This window comes from Chrysochloris asiatica, unplaced genomic scaffold (genome assembly GCF_000296735.1).
Source record: "Chrysochloris asiatica unplaced genomic scaffold, ChrAsi1.0 scaffold00050, whole genome shotgun sequence".
NCBI classification, from domain to species: Eukaryota; Metazoa; Chordata; class Mammalia; order Afrosoricida; family Chrysochloridae; genus Chrysochloris; species Chrysochloris asiatica.
Window position 1 is genome coordinate 10,847,530 of NW_006408568.1, and position 6,864 is coordinate 10,854,393.

The window sequence follows — 6,864 nt, forward strand, 5'->3', positions numbered from 1 at the left end:
TGCACCCCAGTCATCAGCACACAACCCCTCTCCCTCTCTGGATCTAAAGTCCTCAGCTGCTCCATCTCTCCACATCATTGTCTTTGCCTCCATCTCTGGCGTCACTGCTTCTCTGGGTAGGGTCCCGCTCTCCACTCTTGTCCATTGATGGTCCCAGGGACCTCCGCTCCTAGACTGAAAAATTAATCACTCCCCTCCTTGCTATAAAACGTCTACCTGTACATTTCCAACCCTCACAATCAGTCCTGATAACAATTATTCACTAATGTATCACAAGAGATCTATCCGCATTTCCTTTCATCAGTCCCGCCTAGCCAGATTGGATACTATTCAGTTGAGAGTCTACCTTCCTCCATTCCCACTGGATCTAGGTTCCCTCTTGAAAGCTTATAAGCCAGTCACTTCTTGCCTTTGTAGCCCACCCCATTTTGAGTAGCCAATGTCCAACTTGCCCATCCCTGTCTACTCTGTGTATGGAGGGGGTGGGAATGATCCTCGCTGTGAAGATTTGTTTCCTCTTTTGAGCTACTGCATCCATAGGTATAGGTCAAGTTCATCAAATTGTATCAGATTACTCTTTTTTTTTTTTTTCTCTTTTATCTTCTTCTGGTTTAGCTCTGATCATCCAGTCATTGAAGCCAGGTCAAGTGGGTATTATCTGCACGTATGGGTGTTCTTGTGCATATGCTCTCTCTTCTTTTCAGCTGGATGCTTCACTCTCCACTCTATTCCTCTGTGGCTATGTCGCTGACTCTGGGCCCAAGAGTCCCCAGGTCTTGCCACACTGCTGGCCAACCAGGTCTCCACCCGGGTTCACAGGAGTCTATTGAATATTGTAGGGCTTAGCTCGTATAGCTCATATTTCTTGTGGGTAAATACCAAGTAGAGGAATTGCTGGATCATAAGGTATTTCTATTCCCAACTTTCTGAGGAAGTGCCATATTGCTTTCCAGAGAGGTTGGACCATTTTGCAGTCCCACTAGCCATGCAGGAGTGTCCCAGTCTCTCCACATCCCCACCAGCATTTATTGTCCTCTACGTTTTTGATCTTTGCTGTTATTGCTTGTGTGAGATGTTATCTCATTGTTGTTTTGATTTGCATCTCTCTAATAGCTAATGATCATGAACATTTCTTCATATGTTTGTTGGCTGCCCGGATCTCTTCCTTGGTGAAGTGTCTGTTCATGTCCTGTGCCCATTTTTTAATTGGGTTTAATTTGTCTTTTTCTTGTAGTGGTGTTGTAGTTTCCTATATATTTTAGAAATAAGTCCCTTGTCTGTAGTGTCATTGCAAAAGATTTTTCCCATTCTGTGGGTTCCCTTTTTACTCTTCTGGTGAAGTCTTTTGATGCCCATAAGTTTTTAATTTTACAAAAAACATTCAGGGTCTGCTCTTGGGCTGAGTATCTGTGCGCATGCGTGGCAGAAGACCCCACCAGTGGTGAGGGTGGGCGGTGTCTACTCGCTCAGGCTCCCCCTCTAGTCACCAGAATGGAGGTGCGCAAACATTGGGCACGCCAATGACCAGATACCAAAAAATAAAAAAATAAGATCAGAACAAAGCAAAACTGACAAAGTATATTGTCCACCAAGGTTCCCGCGGCATTTTTCTATGGTGTTTCTGCTCCACCCACTCGGTCTTGCCATTTAGTCTTGCCCAAGATGTCGGCTCCAGGCCTCCGAGCCCAGCCCGGCAGATTCAAAAGTATGTGATTTCTTACTTCAGCTTCAAGTTCCGCTAGCTATAAGCCTTCAAACTTTTAAAATATTACTTTCTCTGTGGTTCCGAGTTTTGTTGCTCTGCCCTGAATCTGCTTTGCCTGGTATTCTGTGGTATTGCTGCCGGCGATCTTCACTGCACGTCCACCCTAGCTGCTATCAAGCCAGGTCTGTCGATTCTTATGCTGTTTTGTGCATCTTCTTTTCTTTTGTTAGATTTGCCAATGATTTGTCAATTTTACTAATCCTTTCAAGACCAACTTGTTGATTCTACTGTTTTTATGTTTTGTTATTCATTTATTTCTGTTCTAATGTTTATTATTTCTTTTCTTCTAATGACTGTAGGCTTATATTGTTGCTCTTTGCCTAATTGTTGGAGATGTTGTGTTAATGTGTTGATATATGGTCTTTCTTCTTTGTGGATGTGTGTGTTTATTGCTATAAATTGCCTTATAAGCACTGCTTTTGCTGTGTTTTCATTCTCATTTGATTCAAGGAATTTTTAAATTTCATCTTTGATTTGTTTTATTACCCAGTAGCTTTTAAGCAGGGTGTTATTCAATTTCCATGTCTTTGGTTTATTTCATTGATCTACCTACTGTTGATTTTGAATTTTATAGCATTGTTATATGAAAAGATAGGTCATAGTATCTTGGTGTTTTTAAATTTATTATAGTTTGCTTTGTGGCTGAACATACGTTATATCCTAGAGAATGTTCCCTGTGCACTAAAACAGAATTCCTTTAACCTAATAAACAGTAATATGGTGACAGAGATATGTTGGTGGTGGTGATGTGCTGTGGAGTCGGTTCCAACCCACAGCAACCCTATATACAGTTTCTAAGGCTGTAAATCTTTATGGGAGCAGAAAATCTCATCTTTCTCCCATGGAACAGCTGGTAGATTTGAACTGCTGACCTTGCAGTTAGCAGCACTACTCGTAACCCGCTACAATACTACCAGAGCTTCTTATAGAGGTAAGCTAGCTGCTGACCAATCCCATTTCCACTTCCTGGTCAAAGAGGAAGGGCATATTTCCCACCCTCTTCAGAGTTGGGTTGGAGCTGTGTGCCTGCTCAGCTGATATGGGGCACAAGTAATGTGCAGCAGCACCAAGTCTGACCATAAAACTCCACACTCATCCATGCTCTTTCGTGAGAGACTTTGGGAATAACAACAGACTCACCATATGGCGGGTTCCTGGATCTCTGAGTTTCCCCTTGAAGGGAAAGGGCCAACACCAGTCATCAGATTATAAAATGAGCAAGGAATAAATGCTTGTCAAACCACATTTGCATATATCTATGTGTCTGTTTCTATGTGCTCTGTTTTTTTCTGTGGGACTATGCTTCTCTCTCTGCCAATATAACACTGTCATAAATGCTGTAACTTTGTTAATGTTTAATGTCTAATGAGGTGAGTCCAAGATTAACACTTAAATGAATTTAACCCCTAACAAGGGCAGTTTCTAATTTCTTCTCCTTGGACCTAGTAGGTCCTCAAAACTCATTTGTTGAGTGAACAAATAAAGTAAAAAAAAGAGATGTTTGAAAGACCAAAGGAAGAAGCAGGTAAGAAGGGAAAGAATACATCCCTTCACCTCTCCTAAAAGAGGGTCTCAGGAATGCTAAGGCTGCTCAAAATAGGACTTTAGAAGGCTAGAGTCAGAGTGGGAGGAGACAGAGGAAAGATTTAAAGAGAGATTTCCAGCTTCTTCCTTCTCCAAATGAAGATATGGCAGAAGGCTCTTGAAACCAAGCTCTCACTGTAAGACAGTCCTCCCACCTCAGCCCCATGATAAGCTGCCAAGAGCCCTAGGCAGAGAAACAGGCGTCCCAGAATGGCCGAGTCTCCGCAGCACCACTCAGCACTGAGAAAGTGACAGTGATTTTAAACACACACACACACACACAACTATTATAGCTGAGATATTTTAAAATTCCACCCTCAAGGCAGCATCCCGTTGCTACAGCAACCCTAGCTCAGCAGGGAGACCTGATTACCAACAAGCTCACCGGCGGCCTGGAGGAGGCATTCTCAGGAACCCAGAAGCTGCTGCCACCTAGAGGAGCTTCCAGGAAGCATCCCTGTGCTCTGACTCTAGGTATGACTAACGCAAGCCCCTTCCATCCAGTTGATTCAGATTCATAGCAATGCTGCTATGGGGTTTCTGAGGCTGCCCCAGGCACCCACAGAGTGGCTGGTGGGTTTGAAATGCCAACACTGAAGTTAGTAGCCCAGACAGAAGAGACCCAAAAAGCCATTGCCATTGAGTCTATTCCAATTCACAGCGACCTAATACAGGGTTCTGGGACTGTATATCTTATGCAAACAGATGGCCTTTTCTTTCTCCTTTGAAGTAGCTGGTGGTGGGTTTAAACCACCAGCTTGTGGTTAGCAGCCCACGGCATCATGTGAGCACTTGATGATATAGTTTGTTTGTTTATTTTTCTGTTTTCTTGATGATATAGTTTTATTTCCGGTTGATACTCTTATTAAAAATCAGGGCTTCCTGTTTCAAATGACCTCGGAAGTCTTTTTTTTTTTTTTTTTAAATTCAGTTGGTTCCATTAAAACACAAAAATGCAACATTTTCATTTAGTTTGGGGTTGAGCAAATGAAGGTAGTGGTTGTTAGTTTCTGTTCCACAGCTTAGAGCCCCTAAGAGGCAAGACTGGAATTCAGCTTAGTGTAGGCCTTGCCCTCTTGCATAGATTTGCATAAGAAATATGACCATACACCGGCTCTACTACATCCAGCCTGGAATGGCTTATGATATCTTTAGGAAAACCAAACAAGTAAGAAAGGGAGAGAAACGGTTTCAGAGCCACACCACCAGGATGACAAAGGGACAGAGCCAGAGAGAGCCAGCCAGTGATGTTATCATTCGTTCACTTTGATCTGGACCTTAGGACTCTTCACTCTAACAGAAAACAAGATTCCTCCCAACACAGCCATACTTGACTTTATTTCCCAGCTTATTCCATTTGGTAGGCTTAACCTAACAAGAGCTCATTTGGACTGTATCCACAGTGTCAGGTTTTGGAAGGTGGAAGGTTATAATCAGAGGAAGGGCAATGCTAGCTAAGGAGTGGGACCTTTGATGCAGTGTCTTGATAACACTGGATTCAGAGCAAGGAGACGGAATTATTAGCCCAGCCCTTCCATTTACTGACAGTGCCTTTATACCTATCAGCACTAAAAGGTGAGCCATGAGGGCAAGCATTGTTACCAATGACTGCTCACTATTAGAGTCCCCATGTGGCACTGTGGGTTAATGCACTGGGCTGCAAAGTCAGTTTGAGCAGCAAGGTTGGTGGTTCAAGCTCACCAGCCGCTCCTCAGAAATCCTATACACCGTTGCTATGGGAGGGAACCGACTCGATGTTATTAACTGCATTTAACAACAGTACTCAGTTCATAAATGTATTTGAAATGAAAGAATGGTATCTACCTTGGTCCCTTTATTTAAAAAGAAAAAAAAAAGGGGGGATAAGAATTTTCTCTCTCCATTAGAGATTTTGTGACACTCTAATGAACTATGAATGAATGAAGTCTATTTTAAAATAGTTTGAAAAATGTTAATGGATATGCAAATAAATATAAGCTAGCAAGACTGTTACCCAGCCCCATCCTGCAACCAGGCTGACTGTTAGACAAGGAGCTTTGGAAGGGCAGGGTTCCACCAATTTCCTTAGAGCACTTTAAGAAATAGTGTAGCAGCGTAGTGGTTATGAGTCAGGCTACTAACCTCAAGGTCAGAAGTTCGAAACTACCAGCTGTTCTGCAGGAGAAAGATGAGGCTTTCTGCTCCCGTAAAGATTTATAGCCTTGGAAACCCTATACAGGGTTACTATGAGTCGGAACCTACTCCATGGCACATAACCACCACCACCAATAGTTGGACCATGTGAACCACAGCGTCCACTACCCAGAGACCAGAAGAACTAGCTGGTGCCCAGCTACCACTACCTACTGCACTGATCAAGATCACAACAGAAAAGAGGAAGACAAAAAAGGCAGAATAAAATTAAAATCATATCAAACGCCACCCTTAATGGTTTGATACAGACTGGTAGAATTCGAGACTATATGGTCCTTAGACACCCTGGAACTGAACCCACCTCCAAAGACCAACTTTCAGCCAAACAATGTTGCTGTTAAGTGCTGTAGAATCTGTCTGACTCATAGCCACCCTGTATAGGGTTTCTAAGGAATAATTGGTGGGTTTGAACCACAGACTTTGCAGTTCAAACTGACCTTGCAGTCCAGTGCTTATCCTACAGCGCCACACCAAGACTCATAGACGGGTTTATAAAGTGAGGAATAACATTAGGGAGGAATGTACTCTTAAGTACAATCAACTGTATAAAACAGAAAAGGCAGCATTTGCCTACAAAGCTCAGAAGGTGAGAAAGGGAAGGAAACAAGGACGAATCGAAACAGGAAACCTAGACAGGAAGTAGGAAGAGTACTGTTACATTGAATTGCAACTAATGTTTACAAAACAAAATATGTATAAATTGTTGAACAGGAAACTAATTGACTCTGTAATCCTTCATCTGAACTATAAATAAAAAACTAAAGATCCTTAAAAAAGAGTTATATGAGGCACATTGCAGTTGGTACTGCTAGTTGCCTACCCACTATCCAGTCCACTGTTTTCCTTACAAACAGAACCCTAGTTTTGTTTGGTGAAGTTACATACCCTGTTGAAATGTCCCCTGCCCCCACTTCCTGCCTCTCTGTAACTAGTGGTGTCCCTGTGACCCAGTTGTGGTCAACCAGACACAACTAGAAGACACAGGTGGGACAGCTAGGAAAGCTCTTTTTTTTTTTTAATGTTTTAATGTAAATTATGTGATAGTTTACATGGGAGAACATTAGTTTTACATTCATCCTATCGTTAAATGATAAATCTTATCATTGCCATGGTTACAATACCCTCCATGCATCATCAACCACCAAAGGGTATACCTTACAAGCCTGCCCCCGGTTGTCAGCACACAGCCCCTCTTCCTCTCTGGGTATAAAATCCCCAGCTGCTCCATCTCTCTATGTCATCGTCTCTGCCTCCATCTCAGGCATCACTGCTTCTCTGGGTAGGGTCCCGCTCTCCGCTCTTCTCCCTTGATGGTCCCAGGG